This window comes from Apus apus, chromosome 5 (genome assembly GCF_020740795.1).
Source record: "Apus apus isolate bApuApu2 chromosome 5, bApuApu2.pri.cur, whole genome shotgun sequence".
NCBI lineage: Eukaryota > Metazoa > Chordata > Aves > Apodiformes > Apodidae > Apus > Apus apus.
Genome location: NC_067286.1, coordinates 12,393,342 through 12,416,244, shown reverse-complemented (window position 1 = coordinate 12,416,244; position 22,903 = coordinate 12,393,342). Strand labels below are relative to the sequence as shown.

The 22,903-nt window shown below is 39.8% G+C and overlaps 1 protein-coding gene across 5 annotated transcripts in view; it reads left to right on the top strand.

Annotated features, from left to right (window-relative positions):
- TUB (TUB bipartite transcription factor) overlaps positions 1 to 22,903 on the top strand; it is a 148,695-nt gene that overhangs the window by 41,463 nt on the left and 84,329 nt on the right. The window lies entirely within an intron of this gene.

Here is a 22,903-nt window from a genome sequence, read left to right as displayed (position 1 = left end):
CAGCCTCCTCTCCCCTGGAGTGCTGTGTTAAGTGCTGCCCTGCTCCCCGGCCAGCCTAGCTCTCAGCACACTCCAAGGTAGCCACCGTGTGCCACGCTGAAGGAACCTCTGAGGTCTAACCACATCCTGGGTGTTCTAGGCCCCCTCTGTTGCCTTCACCCATCGGGCTGATCAGCCAGAGGTGGTGGAGAGGCAAAGCTGCCCTCTGATGGGGCCAGGCTGTCTCCACATCTGAGATGGCACCAGGGCCACCAGAGTGTGTAGCTGTGGTGTTTTCTCTCTTCTTACTGTACACCTAGCAGAGAACTAGTTCTGTCAATGCCAGTTAGCTAACTGCAAATTATCTTGTTTTACCTAAGACAGCGGCAAATTCTCTGGACACTCCACAGCATTTTGCCCCAAGAGAAGTACTTATATATGTGAGTAGATGGGAAGGGTCATCTCTGTGCTGGGACATCTCTGCACGGCTTGGCAGATGACACAGGGCTCTGCTGGTGTCCCAGCATGGAGATGTTGGCAGAGAGTTGCCCTAGGCCCTGTGAGTAAAAACCAGCTGCAAACTCTAGTCTGGGCATAGATGCTATAGTGGTAGGTAATGTGATGGATAAGATTATGAAACTCTAAACATGTTTAAACACCATAATTTAGGTTTAAAGACTGTTGTCAATTTGAATAGAGCTGTATTAAGAGTTCCTTTAGTGCCTTGTAGCAATGAAGAAAATGTTGAAGTCTGAACTGTGCTGATTTAGAAATGTAGCTGACTTTTTGTATACTGGGTTGCAAACTCTGTAGGCTACCAGAACTGAAATACTGGGAGGGAAAATTATTGTCTGGGACATTCTAATACAGTGTACTTGAGAAAAGTCAAGCTGTTGCAGTTTCTAGAATTTTCTGCATGTAAGAACATAACACAAAATGGTGCTACGTTGCAGCTAAGACTTTATTTGTTTGTTTATTTATTTAATTTATTTAATTTATGCAACTTCAGGCAACATCTGATAATGTAGCTTCTAGATGTTTGGATGGTAGGACAACAATAGGAATTTAGAGTGGAATTTATTCTTTCTGATTTGATGTTGGTTTTTTTTTTTCCTACAGGTTCCAGAAAAAGAAATGTGAAATACATACTAATTGGCTATTCTTACCTTTTATTTTTGAGTTTCATTCTTGCATGTAATTGTTTAAACAGACAAACTGTAATCCTCCTGCTAAAAATGGTAACTGTGCAAAGAATTATAGCACTTATCTCAGAGAATACCTGAAATTGCAGATCAGTATCAATCAAATTATAACCAAAAGATGCAGACACTTGTTTTCACTGTCGTAAATGGAGCAAAGTAGCATCTTGAAAAAAAATGCATTTCTTAATCTATGGAGAGATGTTTTGAAGAAAGTATGTGAGAAAAATCCCAGGTTTCTGATGAGGCACAAGTCAGAAATAGTAATTGCTATAAACCAGTAATAACCAGTAGCACCATGTAGGAATGAAAGCAAAAATCACTTAGGAAAGCATATGTCTGATTTTTCAAGACACTTCATGTTTTCTTTCTTTTAGTACCCTATTTCCAAAATTATCTAAGAGCCTTTGGAATTAAAAGCCATACATTGGTTGATATCCAGGTTTTTCAAAATAGTTTATGCAAAGATTCTGTATCATCTGTGGCCAGTGACACTTGTTGTAAGACTGCCTAGATGAGGTTCTTGCCACTTTAAACTGAAAGAGCATGAGAAGAACTTGGCAGAGTGATTCCTCATTTATGCACGCGTGTCAGCATTTCATGAGGACTAAAATATAGCAGTTGCTTATTTGCATGATGATGCCTGAGCTAAAGATATCAATATAACTACCACAGTTTGTTAGCTCTTGGATCATGCTTGTAGATATATTTTATAAATTTGAAGTAGGTTTATCAATCTTGTGCTTTTTTATTATTATTTGCAGACACCAGTATATGGAAATTAATAGGATTGTTTTCTTCAGTATAGTATATTATTAAGTGCAAGAACATTGCCTAAAATACCATACATCTGAATTTTACAGTTGTCCTTGGCAAACAGAGAACAATATGGCTCATGCTTGTGTCTAAATTTGTGCCCTTAACTAGCAGCCCTGCTGTTCAGTCAGGGCTGGAAAGCATACCAGGGCCAGCTATGTAGATACCTCGTCACAGACAACTCAGAAATGTAGGGTGAGGTTTTGTTGCTTGTTTACTTGTTACAAAATCTCTGAATATTCCTGATAAGGAAGTGCTTTTGCTAGAGAAAGCAGAGACCTCTGCAGCAGTTGTATAGCATGGAGGTTGGGTACATAATAAAAAGGAGTTCCTGCTAGCTGGTTTTCCAGAAGAAGCCTCAAGATTGAAGCTACAGTGTTGATTTTATTCAGGCACCAAAAATGCTTTCATCTATTTGGCATTCTGCCTGCACCATTTTATTTCTCTCATGCCACGTGACGGTGCTTCATCAGGTGAAGAGCTAAGCTGAAATGATGTGAAGGATGTGCAATTGAAACATGCCACAGAAGCATTTATTGGTTTGGCTTAAACCAAAACTGAGACTTAAAAAGAAATGTCATCCAGGAGCTGAAATGTTGCAAGAGCAACCCCATCTGAGGGAAAGGGCAGTACCACATTTGACAAAATTGTCTGAATTTCAAGCTCCAGAGTTCAGTTGAATGAATCACATGTTTAGTCTTTAAAAAAATGTAAGATAGAACAAACCCTTCTGGGTGTTCCTTATTTAGAGCTAATTAGGCTACCTCGACCTGCAAGGAAATTAAACTAAGTGTTATGGGGAACAAGAGAAAGTATTTTTATTTCAGCTTTTGTCTGGAGGGACAGTTTTCACATGGCACCCTTCTGTAACATTGGGCTTGTTGCATATATTATTTTTGTCATGTGTGTATCATTTTGATTTACTGATTAGATTACTGTAGGTCTAGAAGGTAATCAGGGCACTTGATTTTTCACTTTTTATAGCTGTGGTAGAGTGTGTCAGGAGGAAACAAAATGTGCAGCAACCCTTACATCTTCTGTGCAATACACTTTTTATTTTGTTCCCGTTCCTCTTTGCAGCCTGACAGTGATAAATGGGGAGCACAGAAATTAACAAAACTGGGTATTTCTGAAAGCGTATTAGTTTCTAAACCACCCACCTGAATTGCTTAGTGTGGCAAAAATAGAAAATACTGAGCTTAAACTAGACAGGTTTTATAAGTGGAATCTCTGTATAGGCCAGTGTAAACCATCAGAGCACATGCAAAGGAGGAGTATTTGCTGATACATTTGTTAAGAACTATTGAAACAACACACAACTAACAATGTCTGAAGATTTTTTAAACATTAATTTGGGTGGAGTTTGGGTTTTTTTCTGTTTCTTACAAAAGACAGCGAGGTAGGAGAAATTCTACACTTTGCTTCATCTTATTCTAAAAAGTTAAGGGTGTGAATTTGCCCTTAAATATATTTATTTTTCACAGCCATCTTTCAGTGTTTTCAAGGGCAAGTGAAGTCTTCATTATAAATATTCAAGTCTTTTGTCTTAATCAGATTTTCAGAGACAGGGATCAGAAACAAATTCTACCATTTTCCAACTCAAACATTTTTCTGGTGAGGAGGAAAGCATAATTTGGTGTGGATCCTTGGAGGACAGGTGAGCATCTTGGAGTGATGGGCCAGAACAATCTTTTCTTACAGCACAATGAACATTTTGGTTGTTGGGTGTGTACCTGCTTACTGCTCTCAGGGCATATGCAAGGGGGGAGATTGTGTGCACGCAGGAATGGAATACTGGCTTTGGAAAGTCAGTGGGAGTTTCACTTATGGTCAATAACATGCTTTGAGGTCCTCCAGGGATTTCTTGGAACTTCTCTAACCTGTTTCTGAATGTGGATAAGCTTTCAGCAGTTGTAGTATCCCAAGGCAAGCAAAGCCACCAGTTAGCAGCTTCGAACGCCAGGGAGAGAAAATCCATCCTTCACCACCCATCTTCTCCACAGCAATCACAGTAAACCTTCTTCCATTTCCAGCCTCTGATCTCCTTTTCCAATTATATAGAAGTCAGGGTGTATGGAATATTTCCTTAGGAAATGTTCCATAATTTTCATAGAATCATAGAATGGTTTGCTTTGGAAAGGACCTTTAAAGGTCATCTAGTCCAACCCCCCTGCAGTAAGCAGGGACATCTTCAGCTAGATCAGGTTGCTCAGAGCCCTTTCCAACCTGACCTTGAATGTTTCCAGGGATGGGGCATCTACCACCTCTCTTGGCAACCTGTGCCAGTGTTTTACCACCCTCACGGTAAAATATTTCTTCCTTATATCTAGTCTAAATATCTCCTCTTCCAGTTTAAAACCATTACCCCTTGTCCTATCACTACAGGCCCTACTAAGAAGTTTGTTCCCATCTTTCTATATTATAGGCCCCCGTTAAGTATCAAAAGGCTGCAATAAAGTCTTCGCAGAGCCTTCTCTCCAGGCTGAACAACCCCGACTCTCTCAGCCTGTCCTCATAGTAGAAGTGCTCCATCCTTCTGACTGTTTTTGTGACCCTCTCTCCTCTAGACCCACTTCAACAGGTCCATGCTTTCCTGTACTGAGAACTCCAGAGCTGGATGCAGCACTCCAGGTGGGGTCTCACCAGAGCAGAGGGGCAGAATCACCTCTGTTGTCCTGCTGGCCATGCTGATTTTGATGCAGCCCAGGATGCAGTTGGCTTTCTGGGCTGTGAGCACACATTCCTGGCAAATATCCAGCTTTTAATCCACCAGTACCCCCAAGGCCTTCTCCGCAGGTCTACTCTCAATTCCTTCATGCCCCACTCTGTATTGATACTAGGGGTTGCCCTAACCCAGTACAAGACATTGCACTTGGCCTTGTTGAACCTCATGAAGTTCACATGGGCCCACTTCTGGAGCTTATCCAGGTCCCTCTGAATGGCATCCCATGCCTCAGGCATGTCATCTGTGTCACTTAGCGTGGAATCATCTGCAAATGTGCTGAGGATGCACTTGATCCCAACTTCTGTGTTGTTGATGAAGGTATTACACAGTATTGGTCCTGATATGGACACCTGAGGGACACCACTAATCGCTGATCTCCATCTGGACACTATTCTCTGGATGTGACCATCCAGCCAATTCCTTATCCAGTGAACAGTCCATTCATAAAATCGGTATTTCTCCAATATATTGAGAAAGATGTTGTGGGAGACCATGTCAAAGTCCAGACAGAAGTCCAGACAGATGACATCCATAGCTCTACCTTTGTCCACTGCTGTATTCACTCCACTGTAGAAAGTCACTAGGCTGGTCAAGCAGGACTTGCTGTTGGTGAATCCTTGCTGTCGAATCACCTCCCTGTCTTCCATGGGCTTCCAGGAGGATCTGTGAAATATAGGAGCAATATGTACTGAGTTGTTGAGGCAAAGGTGTTTGTATTTTCTTTAAATTTCTAACCCTCTATTAGCTCCCTCCTCCAGAATGTTTCTTTGAAAAGTCATTAACCTGTAATCATAAAAGTCTAACTGTTGGTGTAAGTAATGGGTTATATGTCAAAAAAGAATTTCCCATCGGGCTCACATTTGTGGCCTGAACAGGCTGTTCTGACACTGAAGAAACTGCTACATATGATTTTGTGTTCATGTGAGGCTTTTATTCTATGTCAAGTTGATCTAGAACTGTGGCTATGAACTTATTTATTTCTGAAAATGTCATTTAGTCCAAAAAAGTTTGTCTTCCAATGCTGACTGTTTTTTGAGCAAAATCAATTAAGTATTTTCCCAATGCTAATGCAAGCAGCAGAAACTCATAATGAATTTTTTCACAGGAAATTAACAGAACAGGAATGGAATTTTTGGCTCTGTGAAATAAGCAGTTGTATTTCCATGGATTTCAGGGTTGTACTCCCTGTGAGCTGCTGAGCAATTTAAAAATACTGAATAGGTTTCAGAACATTGTGGCTGTCTTCAAATGCAACTTTTGAGCAAAGAAACGGCTGGTAGTTTGACTAAATACCCAGATTGAGTGTTCTTCTCTGTAGGCCTACAGTGAACATCCTGACAAAGCCAAGCAAAGGCTTGGTGAGCACAACAGATAACTGTTTGTCTGAGCACAACAGCTTGTCACACTGCTACCTTCCTCTCTGCAAGCTCACTACCCAGAAGTCTAATATCTCAGCATTGTCAGACTGAGTCAAATTAACTGCAGATGACAGGGTGATATTTATTTAGGGCAACTCTTGGCATACTGTTAATTTACATGTTCTGCTACTTAAGGATTTGCTGTTCAGTAGAACATGTAGGGAAGATTTTGTATTCTTCCTTTAAACATGTTGAGCATTTTGAATAAAAGAGTAATTATAGTTGTTATAGTCAGCAGAACAATGTGAAGTAGTTTTACTTAGAATGATATGCAAGCACTTGTCAGCTTGCCATTCACAGGAGCCTTTTAAAATGCCACAGTAGTTGCTATCTAAATGCATAAATGCTAAGTCACTGAAACACAACTGAAATGGTTATATTCAGCAAAGATATTTTTGCATCTGGATTTTGACCACACAACCCATGGCAGAAAATCTTTGTGTTTCTAGAAAAGTACTAAAATAATCCATTCAAGTTAGATTTCTTGCTTAAATGGAACTATTATTTTTAAAAATCCCACACCAATCACCCCCTCCAGTCTAATACTGTATATCCATAATTTTTAACAATAACCCATTTAAAAACATAAGTAAAGGAGAAGAGAAAATTCTTATGGTAATACATCAGTTACAGCCATTACCAGGACGTGCAGAAAATGCTGTATTTTGCTCCAGCGATTTGGGGGTTCTCCATTTGCTGGAGCTTACTACCTTCAAAGGATCTCTGCACCATATTGAGTCAGCACAGGGAAGCACCAAGTTACTGAGCTATTTTGAATGCAATGTGCTAAATAGCTACCCTGGTTCTAAAATACTTAAATGTCAAAAATCACATACCTGGCATTGCTAAACCTCATTTTAACAAGTCAGATATTTGTATGTGACACTGTCTACCTGGTTGCTGCTGAATGCATATACTGTGGGAGACCAAATCCTATTAATCCCTATTATCTCTCTGCCAATCTGGCAAAAAGTTGATGGATTTCAGTAGGCTTCCCAGTGAGATTTTTTCCTTGTATAACAGGGCAGAATTTGGGTTATGTTCTCATTTCCAAGACCAGTTGTCCTGTGGACTTCTGCACTGTTCCACACTGGCTGCAGTAGAGGCGCTGCACAGCTCAGGTAACTGAAAGCTCAAGTGCTCCTTGACATTTGAGCTCCAGCTCACAGCATTTTTAGTGCCTTTCTCCTCTCCAGTTTCTGCAGGCTGACTAAGAACATTCATTGGGCTATTATAAAAGGAGACTAGTTACTAAGATATCAATAAGTCACTTAATTTAGGAATAATACACAGGTGTTTTATATTTTTTTCATTGGTGATTTTGAGGGAATGGATAAATTGCCTGATTAAAGACCTTGGGGCTGGTTTGATAGAGTATCAGCTGGGCTTTCAGCCCAGTCCCTTGTGAAATTGGGTATGTGAGAAAAGCCCCTGTACTCATTATTCCTTGAAACATGCTTGAGCTGTTTGACTCTGCCAAACTCACTAGCTTTGTAAGCAACCTTTCCAAAACCACCCTGTTCTTAAACAGCTGCATGACATCACACATATTCTTTATCCCAGTGAAAAAGGAAAATATGTAGTACAGACACTTTTGAGCATTCAGCAAAGGTTAAAACAGCTCCGTGTCCAGAGGGAATATACTCTGAAAAACATTTGCAACTGAATATCTTTCAGTGGCTGGCACATTATTGTAGGTAAGAACAAGGTTGTTTTTATCTTGAATGCTGGTGCAAACTTGATGGTATATATTTGTGTATGTCAGGGTACTTCTTGGGAGACAGTAGAGTCTGTGGGCCACTGAGGGTAGCTCAGATAAAATTGCCTGCAGGAGTTAAAAGGTATTTCTGAAATCATATAAACACCAATGAATGTTGACTTCAGGAATAGGGAGATTCTTTGTGGAAACATGTTGGAAAACTTAAGATTGTCTTCACACTAGAGAGCCCACAGCAAATTATCTGACACCCAGGTTGTTACTTAGGAGTCTGAAGGAAGGCAACTGTATTTAAAAATACTAGTAATGATATTAGAGGCCTATTCTTTTAGACAAAAAACTCAAGGAGCTTTGCTGTTGACTGAATAGGTGAATTAAAAATGCATGTTGTTTGAGGTTTGTGCTCATGGCCATTTTCTCTATTAGTTAGAGAGCCACTTTACACTCCATGGTAATTTTCACAAAATTGCCTGAAACCCAGGTTTAATGATTTAAACAAACATTGCTTAGTTATGGTTTGTATGGTTTTGGTGAGACTGACAGGAAAGGATATGAGAGCTCATTAACCAAAAGAAATGGAAAAATTGGCTGTATATTAAAGAACAAAGCAAGGTCAGCTTATCACAAGGTCAGAAAGGTTCTCTTTGAGGGGATTTGTTTGACAATGACGTAAAGAACAAATACTTGTAAAGAAAACTGAAAACGAAGAGTAGAAGGTATTAACAACACAGCAATTTCTTACATCAAGACTGAAACCTGTGGTGTTTTTTCCTCAGGTAAGGGTTTTCTGGTTCACTGAATTTTTTTTATTTGGTTCACTGGGATGGTACCTTTTGACATGGCAAATTTTGACTGTGTAAACACAAAGCAGCAGATGTGGCAGGGCATTGGAAATAGTCAGCTGCAGAAAGGCAAGGAAGATAATACATTTTTAAACTGCATTCTTTGTTACAAGAGACATTTATATGGGGCCCACAGTACAGAAATGTTTCTGTCTCTGGAAAGTATGTGAGCAAATTCTTCATCCTAGCATTTTCTTTTTTTTTTTTTTTTTAATGGAGAATGACATGGACAATCCTAGAGGTATGGCCTACCACTGCATTTTGGGACAAGAAATGTGTCCTCCCACCTACTATTCACTCAGTGGTACATTTATGAAGTGATATACTCCCGATCACAGTAAATGCTTTGAAAAAGATGTTGGATTTAATGCATTGCTTTCTTTGTCTCGGGGGACTGAATATAATAAAATTAAAGATTTAAAAAGAATACACCCTAGTATTTAGCCCATAGGCAGCACCTCGAGGTCTAGTTTTAGCAGAGGCTTTCAGTAGCTGGAATGTCTGTCAGGGCAGGAATGAAGCCAGAGCAGAACACAAATAAATGGGGGCTGTGAAATATTTAGAGTGTAGTTGGAAAAACACTATCAATGCATTGTAGAATCTGAATAAGAACATAGTCTTTCTTCCTCCTATTTAAAGAAAACAAAATTAAACAAAAGACACTCTATAGCAGTGGTGACATTTTGCCTTCCCTTTCTAGGGCTCTATTCCCACCAACCTGGCACTCACTGATTTGGGAAGAAACAGGACTTCTGCATTGCCTTTCATAGAAATAATTTGTTTGGGATTAATCAAGCAAGCCAGACAAAGGTGTCTAAAATGGTCCTGTGGCAGCTGAGTCATCTGAGAATTTCTCTCCCTTTGATCATGTGTTTGCTACGAAGAGACATGTGAGGCCACATTGTAGGTGTTTCTTGCAGTTGAGAGGTTCAAAAACCTGTGACCTGAAATAGTCTGACTCACTTGTATCTGCAACACTTGCCCTTGTGACCAGAGGTTTTTATTATTTTAACACAGCTGCCAGCAATTCTTCTTCAGATCTTCTCATTTGTTGAAAATGCAGCTGTCTGCTTCCTTGCTGAAGTCAGCAACTGTGCCTGTTTTGCTGTTACACTGACAGATTGCCTTTAAATTGTCCCTGGTTTTTGCAGACATATGCTACTTCTCTGTTTTTCTCTGAGCCTTGTACTTTGGGACTGGCATTCCAGCAATGTCAGAATCGTAAAGATCCTAAAGCTGTATTTTAGCATGGAAAAAAACTCTATTTTTTCTTCTGTTGCTTCTTGGATATTAATTTCCCTTCAACAACAATCTTGGTATATTCTCTCTAGTCTGCCTTGCACTGTCTTTCCCCTCTTTTGACATTGCAGATTGCTGAATTATGTCCTGCTGAGTGCACATAAAGCTTAAAATAAAGCTTGTGTTTTGTTCACACCCTAAGCATTTGACAGAATTTTTGAAAACACAGTCATTACAGTTCATGATGGCAGTGCAAGCTGGAATAGCAGCCAGTACTGCTGGTTTAGAAGACTGGGCCATGAGAGTCAACTTTGACTTGAGTTTCCAAGAGGTGAAACCCAAGTGTGATAATAGATGCAGATGTTAGCCTGGGAACTTGGTGAATTCTGGAAGCATTTTCTTCTCAGAAGGATCTGAGGTAATTTTAGAACATGTAGCTCTTTAGGAGAAAAAAAGTACTTCTGTGGTATTTTGGTTGATTGATTGCATAACAGTCTGAGGCCTGGTTTAAAGAGGAATTGTCTCAGATAGGGAAGGAAACAATTCTAATTCAATGAATACTATCCTTGAATGTTCAGCAGGTGAATAGATGGCAGGCACAGTCATTGTAGCCTTTTAAGTTTTCACACCATGTAAAATGAATGTCAGAAGTGCTCACTGCCTTTCATGCTTCCTTTGTTTCCTGCATTCAGCTCAGTTCCTGCATGCTTTTCCTGAAGCCTGGAAGTGCCTCAGGCTCCTTAGTACCTAGACTCTTTTAGCATGAAAAGCGTATGAATGCAGGAAAGCATTTGAATAGGCTTGAATTCCAAGTTTAAAACAGGAAAGCTGAATGCCAAATTTGGCAACATTTGGGTATTTGGAGGTAAAGCCCTGAACAGAATTGCCTTTGGGGAGGTTGGCATCATCATAAGGTTTGACTAAAACCCATCAGTCATGACTGCTAGTGCCCATGTCTGGCAGTGCAGGAGCCTAGTTCACTCTTAATTCAAATTCTGGCTTTAATCTGAGTGAAGATGGGCCAGAACAATTTCCTTAGCTCCTTACTACCCTTTTTAGTGTCTGTGCTATGTTTCTCACCCTCACAGGGTCTGTTCAGAAGCAGAGCAGGTGGGTGGCAATCTTGGGAACCCAGACATGCGCTTTATTTCTAGATGCTTCCAAGTGAGCACAATAGTTCCTTGCTTCATAGTTCTCCTGCAGGAGTCCCTCCACCCAATTTTCTGTTTAGGAAGAGGAGGAACAAACTGTTTGATGCACAACTGAAAGATACTTTCTCCGCTGGTGAAAACATATTTGTCAAGAGGACCAGTGTAGATGGAGAGACTGACCAGACTTTGAACATTTTACCTACTTCTTAGAGCCGTGAGTAACCTCCTGAGAGGTGACATATTTACAGAGTTAGCTCTCCATCATTTTGCCATAAGCACAGACTTGCTGAAAATAGAAAATTCAGAGAGGAAAAGTGAGAGACAGTGATTGCAACTGCTCAGAGCCACCTCACACCGTACATGAAAAGTATAAAACCAAAATGTATGCTCAGCTGCTGGTACCAGCTGTTACATTCATTATAGTAATTGCTACCATTAGTGTGCTATTAATATTTCTCTTGCAAACTTGTAAGAGAAATCAAATGAAAATGCAAAATCTGCTCCATCTGCAACCATTTGGGTTCTTTGTGGGTCAAGTCACACAAGCAACAATTTCTGGCAATGCTGTTGCCCTCCAAGGAAACAGTTCGTAGGAGAAGCTTCTTTTCTCCGAGTTGCTTGTGAAATTTCCATTTTGTGCTGGAGAAGAAACAGCACATACATTTGGGAGGGCATAGCTATAGCTGCCACAGGACCTGCTTGCCTATTCTAGCATAAGTCTAACACCTCACAGCAAAGCGCAGGAAGCTTTTTGAGTCTGTTCAGCCTTTGATGTAGCTTTGTACAACTTGGAGATCTTGGAGTTGACAGCAAAGGCAGCCTTTTTCCACATGGACTAGGTCTGAATTGATGGCTTAGCCTCTGGATTGGAAGCAGCATTTTGGTGCTTAGGAACATGATTTAATCATTGGACTTGGTAGTTAGGTTAGGGTTGGACTCGATGATCTTTAAGATCTTTTCCAACCAGAATGATTCTGTGTGATTCTATGCTAAACCACCCTCAAATGGTGTGAATCTGAGGTAACATCATTCTGACAGTTGTGAGGTGCTCCTATGTCAACTCTTCACCACCAACAGTTTCATAGAACGGCTTTACTGTGGGCTAGAATTTGGCCCTATGATGTTTGTTTTGGGTTTTTTTGGGTTCGTTGTTCTTTTTTTTTTTTTTTTCTTTGTTTCCCTGTCCCATACCTTTCTCCATTTCTTCAGGGAAATTCTTGTCTATGAAAGTGCTGTTGAGTCAGCATCTTTCAGCTCAAACACTGCCAACACTGTTAACAATGAGTAGCTTGAAAAAATGTTTTCAATCCGGTTTTCTTTTTCACATAAACTGTCAGAGTGGAAAAATATTCCTGATCTAAACAACTTATTCATCTGAATGATGAATTAGTTAATTTATCTAGTTCATCTCTCAAGAAAATGCAAAAAGCACTGGAAAATGTTGCTATATTGATGGTTTGTGGTCTGATCCGCTTTCAACTGTTAAGGAAAGAAAAGTTTAATAAAAGTATTTTGGTGGTAAATGTTAATTATTTAGTGATCAGTAAATGACTCAAGACCATACTAGTACTGTTGTCTGCAGCAGAATGAACATGCCAATGCTGCATGCATGCAGCTGCAATGTGTACTGTTTCGTTTTGACCTCTGCACAGTCACTGCTGCAAACTGAATACTTGCACTGAAATCAGCTGGAGTTCTTCAATGTGGTTCAACATCACTGCTTGCTTTTGCAGCACTTCGAGACCGTCATGAGATACAGCCTAAAGTCAACACTTGTGGCTTCTTAACCCTGTTTATTTACAGGGAAGTGCTTCTGGTACTTCATGTTGTAGGGAAAATGTGAAAACCAGAATCCTAAAGCTAAAATCCAAGAGGCAGCTCAAAATAGCCTCAATTTATTTGGGAACAGAGTGATTTTTTTAAAGTCAGTTCTGCAGTATTGGAGAAGCATGGCATGATTTCCAGATGCATGGGTTCCTCAGTGCAGGTGCCATTTTCACAGGGCTTCCTGAGCGCCCCTGAAAAAGGTCACATCATCTGCATGATAATCCATTCAGCCACCTGCAGGCGCAAAGTCTTGAGGAAGCTGTGGGTAAGCACAGCAGTGAGATGGCATGGGCTTCTTCCTGCCTCAAGAGGTTGGAAAGCAGGCTCAATATTCTCTTGCTTCCCCCAAATGCCTTCATGTAAATGCAAGGAAAGTGGCAGGTTTCACCACATGCTCTCCAAATGCCTTGTTTGTCTTCCTGGAGAGTGGTGGGGAGAAGGAGATAAATTTGCTGTGTCTGAAGGGATATGTTGCAGTTCTAATTAAAAGTATTAAGCAGCATTTAGTGTACTTTTATTTATTGATTTATTTTTTACTTGTTAAGATGGTTGGTGCCTGCTTAAGCAGTGGCTCCTTGCAAAAGAAGGTGCTGTGTTTCTTCCTGCACTGACAGGTGTCCATCCTTGATTTAGCAGAACTGTGGGCAGAGCTACTGTCTTGCTGAAGCGTGTGAAAGCACCATTCTCACACTCTCTGCACACCCTTCTCTTCACTGCCTAGAGGGCAAAGGATGGGAGTTACCAATTCATTATTCTGGATTTCCCCTTCATCCTCATCTAGTATCAGCTTGTTCATGCTTCAGGCTCAGCGAGAGAGAACTTTTTTGCCCATCAGATTATCTTCCTCTCACACAAATGTCACGCATCCTCAGAAGCAGAGGAAGGCTAGTGAACTCTAGCCCAGGATCAGAAAAGACCTGACTATAAAGTTTGTTCCAGCCAAAAAATCCATCACTTCAAGGAGAGGCAAAATACAAAATCTGATGGATTTGGAATGAAAGAGCCGTTTATTCCAGAAGTGTCATATTTTGCAGATTGAAGCAGCAAGGTTTAAGGGAGAGCCTGGTTACTTTTTAGCAGCTCATCATTAATACTGCATCTGTCATGTTTTTATGATGATCTACTTAGTATTACAGAAATAATGGACCAAGCTCTCAGCTGACATAAATCTTCATCAGTCACTCCAACCCAGTGAAGTTCTGCTAGTTCCTTTGGAAATGTGGAGTCTGATTTGCAGTTAGATAGAATATTTTCCCTGCTTCCCCAGGATTTGCAGTATGTATTTCAAGTAAAATAGACAACTTTAATAAATCTATCTGAATGCATTTTTTTCTGCAGATTAATAACATGGAGTTGATCTTACAAAAGGACAAGTATCTGATCTCACAGTGTTCATGCAATTAAAAACACTGAAGAGGTTTTAGCTCTTAGCATTGCAGCTCTCCCAACAAAAACGTAATTTGATGTTCATGCTGCCACAGCAAATTCAATTCCATTATTTCCCAAGTTGCATCCCTTTTTATGTGAGAATACCCATCAATTTATCTTATGAGTTCTGTTTCCTACTAATATCTATGTGCAGTGTCTTGTGATATGAGAGACATTGAACCAAACTGGTCATTTGCAAAATGATATTTGATGTGACCTCTGTTTCACTTCTGTCATTATCTTTTCATTCAACTTCTTCCTACAGTTCATAATCTAAGCTAGGAATTTCAGGGCTCTCTGCTTCTGAAATGTGAGGGGACAGACAGAGAACACAGCCAGAGAGCCACCACTCAGTCTCCCTGGGGGACATGGGCCTGCTTTGCCAGAAGGCCAGAGCAGCAAAATCCCTTTTTGAAGGAATCTGGAGGAAGAAGGGTTATGGGCTGCTGTGCTGGCTGGGCTATGGAAACTGAAGTTTAGGATATCATTTTGACTGATTTAAAAGGTGGGAAAATTCAATAATGTCCACTAATTTGGCCTAAAGGGGAGACCTGAACATGTAACTGTGTGACCTGGCAGCCATTCTTCAAATAGATCAAGCAGATGTTAAATCCAAAACCTGCATGCTGACCATCTTAGACAAAGAAATTTAAAGCTTTGGGCTTGAAATCTGATTTACATTTAAATCATAATTGATTTTTTTCTCATTTTTATGAACAGATGGACTATAGCTAGCAATTGCCCTTGAGGAGTCTTTAAAAATGTAGTTCTGTGAACTGTTTCCTTGATTGACACAGCTGCTATTTCTTCAGCTATCTCTGAATCATCCTCAATTACTATATGTCTTTATAAAGTAATTATAGGTTTTATCCAGGAACTGAGCCTAGCTTTGTATTTTTCATAAAACACTTCCACAGGGTTGGTTAGCAAAAGAGATGATTTTACCCTCTGAAGATTTCAATTATTTAGCTTTGAACTTCTACACTCTTATTCAATGTTTTGCTACCATGCAGCAGCTATATTCCCTTGGAACTGAAATGGAAAAGCTGTTGGCTGCTCTGTCCATCTCTTTACACTTACTAATTTGTCTGCCAGAATAAATCACACAGATAATGAATTTAGGAGACTTATTAGTACAGACTAAGCTATTCAGACTATAACTGATAAATAAATTATGATCTTGCCCTGGAACACCCTGCTCATGCAGAAGTCAGTCTGCTCTTTCTCCTTCCCTGTGCATGTGTAATGGGCTAGTATTTGTAGAAAAAAATATTTAAAAATCAGTTTTAAATGCAAGATGAGAAAGGACCAAACGAAAGTGCACGGCACTAATTCTGGATGACAGGGTGATGGAGTTTGGCTGGTAGGTACATGGAATTGTCACCCGATGTCACAAATACAATTTACAAGAGTTCATTTAGTCCTTGCCCCTCTGTACCTCCAGAGATACCTTTAACAACGTCTTGGCCAATGACAGGTATGTTGCAATAAGGAGGATAGTTGGTGAAATCACTGAGACAGCTGACTGTCCAGGCAAACAGCTCCTCTGACATTAAGTCTGGCAGGTTTCTTCCTTCAGGTACCCTATCACATTCAGAGTAGGAAACCTTTTGTAAGATAAAGTTTTGTTCCCTTTGCACCTTCCATTCTTGCTGCCTTTTTAAGGACACGTTTGTCTCATGGCAGAGATTGGGCTAAAGTACCAATCTTTCTTCTGGAGAAATGTGAGGAATTGGGGAGCCATATAGCTCCCATGTGCCTTTATGTAATGGCACAGGAGGGGATGGTTCTTCTTTTAAGATGAGTTAGTAAAATTACAGATTATCAGAAGTGTTGTCAGTAAAACAAATTTTCAACTCTGTAGAAGCTATAGCTCCATCTTTGTTTACTGTATTATTTTGATGCACATAACGTGTAATTTATATGCAGTGCTATGGAGTATTGCATGCAATAATTTTTTGCCTGGAGGAATTTTCAGCATGTATGTCACTGAAATTAAGCACAGAAGAAATCTAAACCCTGGCTTGTTCTCAGTCTCAGTGCCTGCTGCTGGAATTTTGCAACGTTTCTTAACAGAAGTCGCCATTTTCAACCAGATGTGTTCTGGAACAACCTCTGAACCCTGATGTTTGCAGTGCTGGTAAACTACAGAACAGCAGCTTGGCTGTTCTTTGCGGACGTGATTAAAATCACTACATTCCTTTTGGTTTAATGAAGGAAGTTTCATTTTTCCACCTCAGAGTGCACAATCTGTTTGTAAGGTGACTGACACTCATTTAGGGCATCAAATTTTAGATTAGACCTCTGTGCTGTGTTTTCTTATAAGCTTCTCTGCTGAAGATGCTTATTACGAGGCAGTGAAAGAAATTTCTCATGCCCATGAGGATTGGCTGGTCAAGTGAGAAATGCTCCTGTGATGGGGAATAGTATATTTAGTACCTCAAGACTGCTCAGTAGGCACTTCAGTGGCCCGGCCTCCTTAAAAAAAACCTACAGATTTTAGCTTAATTAAATCATGATAGCTTACAAGTTCAGCTTGGTGTAAACTGATTTAGCTTTTTTTTTTTTTTTTTTTTTCCTGTGTTTGCTTTTTGGTTTTTTTGGCAGAGCTCCTCACCCAGATATTGGAAACACTAGGGCAGACAAATACATCTGGGGGCTTTCCTGCATCATACTTTGACTGTCTTGCATGTTTACACTGTAGACATCACATAAGGAAAGAGAGTCCTAAGGATGAAGTGACTTGTTCAAAATTAGGTAATCAGGCCCTGGACTGAGAGTCTCATTCAGTTGAAATCAATCTCATGTGCTTTTGTTAAATTGCACTGTTCTTGTTTGCTGCCTCTTTTGATTTTTTTGCTTTGATGCTCAGAGTTCTCTTGTTCTTCAGGGGTTACAGGTGTTCATAAAACTATCTTTTTACATTAATGTCTTCTTTTAAATAAAAGGGTGATAGATTGCTTCAGGGATGCAGCTGATCACAAGATAGGAAACAACTCGAGCATCTCTCGAAATAAATTTGTGATGCTGAAAGCCTGACTTTTTTCAAGATAAATATATTTACTCAATCCTGCTCATGATATTACAGTTGGGACAGAGACACATTTCCCTTTGTACCTGCTTAGAATTAATTTCATGTCAGTGGGGAATGGAAAGAGTTTATATGCAGTGACTCAAATAGTTGATTGTAGGTGTTCAAAGAACCCAGAGTCCCAATTTTATGTTTGCTTAATGTGTGCCTGTGTCATCCAAGCAGGCAGGACTATTCATACTACTTGATATTTTTTACAACTGCTATACTGCAGGAGGAAAGTAGACTCAGGATAGGAGCAATATGCACAGAGGCACCCTCTGTTTTGCTGCTACCCTGAAGTCTCTGTGGTGGACAGTGAAGCTAAGTAGAACACCAATGTGAAAACCTAAAGATTGTCCACTGTTCTTTTCTGATTTACACTTAAGCAAAAAGTTTCATCTTAAAGGAAATTATATTCACTGATTCTTCCAAATATTTGAATTAATGTACAGTTTTATCTAAATATCCAGAGTTTGATTTAATTACAAATATTGTATCAAGGAAAGCTGGTACTTAGTGACCTTAGAAGAGCATGACATAGTACATTTTGAGGCTGGCAGGTATCATTGTGGTTTTTCTCCTCTCAGAATCCTTCCCATGATCGTTAGGCTGGCCATAGAATAAATGTGCATAAATACTTCTACCAGTTCCAGTGGACTTCTGGAAATGTATATTTGTTGCTGATTATTTCTATCCAGAACATAATTTGCATCTGAGCCATAGACTGCCCTACACTATCTTATCTGAATGTAATAATGCATTTAGGTCTGTTAGAAGTGTCTGCACACAAAGTGAGTAGTAAAGGGAAGAACAAGAATTCTTCATCTAGTATTTGACAGCTAGGGCAAATAGCAGGGAAATACAATCTCCAAGAACAGTGCTCTGTGAGGCTGGGTACTTTCAGGATAAGTTAGCACCACAACGTATTTTTCTACAGACCAGTTTGTTTTTAAAAGACAATCTGAAGTCAAATCTGCCATTCAGAAAAATATGCAGTGTGTTTCCTTTCAAGTGTTGCTATTTACTGTATGGCTGGCATGTTCTATTCAACAAAATTAATTGCCATCAAGCATAAGAAGTTGGCAAATGGAAAAAAAAGCATCTATACCCACCACCTGCTTCTGAACCACTTCAGGTGCTGCACACCTTTGCGTATTTCATCTGTGACTCCTTTCTATTTGACTGACTTACTCCAGTATTCTATGACAATATGTGGTATTTTTTTGGAGGCTTTTCACTGTTGTAGCATTGTTTGGGTTTTTTCCCCCCAGCCTACTGATATATGGACATTCTCTGTGCAGTTTCTCTGAATGTATTTAGCCTATTAACTCCAAATCTGTCTTCTAGACCTGAGTCTCCTGCTCTCTGGGTTTATTTTTCTTACGTTTTACCCTCTTATTTTCTCCTTTTCCACATCAATTTGCCTTTTACAGCTCAGTGAACTTTTCCAATGTGTTCTTGATTGGTTATGATTTTTTTCTGTTTCCCCTTGACTTAATTTCCTTCACCAGGTCTTGGTTTTGATTTGATATTTCTGTATAAAGGAAGGGTCTTATTGCTAACTGGGTCTGCTCAAGAGCGAAATTGGAAAACATGGCAAGAGGCACAGAAGGGAATTTCTCTAGGTCTTTAAGTCAGTGTGTCTCAACACATCTCTCTCACAGTACAATACAGCACTGGCTGTAAACACACTGTTACATTATCACCTTCCTAATGTAAGGGAAGACAGGATAGACAAGGATCAATGCATAGCAAATGTGAGAATGAGGAAACTGCTCAGCAGTTCTTGAGGAAGAGGCAGTGCTTTTTGCAGTGGAGTCTCAAGGGTGTTGTTACTGTTAGGGCTCTGTGTGAGGCTTCAACCAGGAGAGAGAGCAGAGTGGCACAGCTGGTAGAGCAGCAAGCTTCATTATGGCTGCTGGAGGTACAACAGGGATGTACATCGTATGTACACAGAACACATCCAAACATATTTGTATTCTGTGGGAAAAGGGCCGTCAGTGGTTTTGGAAGAGACTTTTAGAAAATGCAGACAATCCAGTTATTGGTTTGTTGTTGTTGTGTTTGTTTGTTGTTTTCTTTTTAATCTCCACTCCTATTTTGTAATACCCTCTTTCACCCAGCTTTTCTACTTCTTCATTGTCTCAGGTTTCCTTCTTGCTTACCTTCCAGTCAAAGTGTGCTGACCCTGAGAGATTAGCTGTGCTGTCTAGGGGCAGGTGGGGCAATACTGCAGAGACAGTAAAAATCCCTCCCTGAAGACACAAACCTCCATCTTTCCTGAAGAATCTTCATAGATTCTTTAAACTCAAGAAAAGAAGACAGAGCTGTGAAAGGAAGATAAACTGAGACACTGCCACATCATTCACACAGGAATGGGAATGATGGGTGGTACCGTCAGCAAGGCAGGAACGGACTCTGATGTCCTCAGTTGTCTCACACCCTTTACTTTTTTCTTCTCCCCAGACCTCTCATTAAATCCAGACCTGTGAGTAAGCTTTTGCATTTTTTTTTTTTTTTAGTGAGTGGATCATGTGTGTCTTTTACCAGTTCAGATAATCCACCTGGTTTCACATTCTCCATAGCATGTACTGTACCTGCACATCACTTAAGAAATATTTTGTTGATCACAGTCTCCTTTTGATTTAGTCATAAAGAATATGTATGAATCTGGAATTATCCCTGCTCTCAGTCAGTTTGTCTCTTTAACTTGCTGCTCTTGAAGAGGGGGTTGAAGGACATGGTTACAACCATGTTACCAATATTATGATCCAGACCTGAATAACTGGGTTTGAAAAAGGTTATATCAATGCAAGAAAGGTTCAGCAGGATTTGGCTTAGAAGAAGAGTGTGGAACTGCCATTGATAAGGAGGTGTGAAGAAATTCCAGTGAGCTAAAGTACCAGTCCTGAGTTGGATATTAGAGAGAAAAGCACCCATATATATCTACCTGCGGTAAGTTAGGAGAACGTAGATGTCAGTTATCTAAAAAGGGTCTGAGAAACCAAAAAAGAAGATTGGTTTATGCGAAGCAAAATGAAGAAAAATATTTCATACCGTCAGCTCCCTGTATAAAATTCTGCACAGGCTCATGGAATTCTGTATTCATTAAATTTTTATACAATATTTACTACAGAGATATAACCACTTGATTTATTTTCCTTTTAAAAAATTCTTATCCCAAAATTACATAAGAAATGTTGCTTTACCTTATCTTCTGCCATGCAAGAAAAGTCTCTTTGAAGAATTTAATTTTTTAAAGTGGAAGTCTTATTTTAGTGCATCTTTTGTGTTTTCTTTATAGGGCTCTTTGAAAGTATGAGTATATGTTTTGCTTAGTAATTAATAGGCTCTTAAATATTCATTGTTTTATGTCTTGAAAGGAAATTTTAAAAGCTTGTCTTCCTGTCTGGCTGCCAGGGAATATATTTTGCAAACAGTAGTTCCTCCAACTTTTTAAACAGAAAAATCCCAAACTGCCTTGATTTGTACTTGCTGGTGAGGGGACCCTGCTCAAAGCACTGATGAAGTTAGTGAGAAAAATGTGCTCATAGTCTGCCAGCTGCAGCTGATATAGTTCTCACAGAAGAACTGTTAATAATTCAGCACTGGGTTCTCCCCCTCTGAATGATGAGAGTTGTGCTGAGGGCTGCAGCACAGCAGGTGTCCTCCTCTCTGAGGTGGTGGGACCTCATCTGCTTTGTGTCAGACCCTTCAGGTGTTGCCCTTTGGAGGGGCTGGCAAATGGGCAGTCAGGTGGGACCATCTGGAGTGCCTGGGGGGCCTCTGCAATTGGGTGCAGGAGGATCCCAGCAAGGGTGGGTGTGAAGGTGTGCTGGAGGTGGGCACTGGGCTGCCCAGGGGCTGCACGATCAGCCCCTGGCTGTAGGCAGGGAGTGTCCAGGTGTCCAGATGGGGAGCTAGTGCCTCTCCAGCCAAAAGAAACTCTCCAGGCATTCCCCAGTGGAAGCTGGGAGCTGTCCAGCAAGGATCCGTTAAACTTTGACAGCCAAATCACTGAGAACCTGGTCAACAGTGAACTAAAACATTTTATAAGAATATGCTAAAACATTAAAAAAGAAATCCTCTTTAGGCTGGACCAGGTTATTGAACAGTGTCTCAAACTTAGCTTCTGTTGAACTATTTGGTGACAGGTCCAGTCATCTATTAAGGTGAAGTGAAAAAATGCTGCACTAAGATCAATAACATGAATAGCTCTTGCCAACAGAAGTTCTCAGCCAGCTGTTAGTGTGTCTGTGTATTTGAAATGAATATCAGTTGCATCAGACCATAATTCAGGGAAACACTGAGTAAGCAATGCACACTCTTCCTGTCCTGTTACTGGCAAATACATAAGACTCAGAGAGCCCTTGGCATGTGATACCCAGAATATAATTTGTATGTTCTGTAGATGGATGTTTCAGTGAAGATCAACTGATCAGTTCCTAGCTTATCCAGAGACTTCCTATATAGCTGCAGGCAAACCAAATAATCTAACTCTTGCCTCAGTTTATCATCCCTAATGTGAATGTGGCATTTTATCAAATTACCATGGTGATGTAAAGCAGTCATTTACAAATTGTGTCATATTGGTTGGAGGTGCAGGCAGTTGTAGTAAGTCAAGCTAATAAGTTGGATAAATTCTGAACAAAAATCAAGTGTTTCCATTGCAAGATCAAACATATTGAACCCACTTCACTGGAAAGAGAGCAGCAAAAGAAGATATAAATACTTATTCCTGCTCCTTTTACAAAGTTTTACTAGCTAGACGATTTTAAAGCAAGCAATAATAATAACTTGATACTACTTAATCTTAAATATCCTAAGACTGTGAAGACTGTAGAATTATTTCTAATTATAAAAATGCTCAGCTATTCTAAAGCTAGTTTCCTATTTTTCTATCTGCTTTGACTCCAAACAAGCCATTAAAATACTTTTTCCATGTACAGTGCACTAAAACTAATTTAAACTCGACTGCAACTCTGTGCTAAAGTGCAATGGAACATTAATTCTTTCAAAACCTGCAGCTCGTTGTTTTTTTTTTCTAAATATACTGAATTCTTTAAGTAATCATATTTGATGGAAGAAATCTAGAGGGTATAGAATGAGAAGGTCATTATCATGATGTTCCAAAGGAGCACCTATGGCAAAGCTTTTTTGCTTCTACTTATAAATACTGCTGGGAATATTTCAATTTTCTGGCTCATTGCCAGGTGAAGTTAATGGCTTTTAAGGGCAGATAAGTCATGTCTGAGTTGGAAACATCGGTGGATTGGAAGCAACTCTGTGATTAGATCAGATTTTGTTTGGTTTTTTTGTTTAGCTCCTCGATAGCTAAGCATAAACATATATAACTGTATCCTCAGCTGGAGTAGACAGTTTTAGATCTAGAATTTTGATGGAATGTTTTTGATTTACATTAACTGGAAAGTAATGCCTTTGAAAGGCTTTACAGAAGAGTTATGAAGAATGTGCTTACATTCAGATTA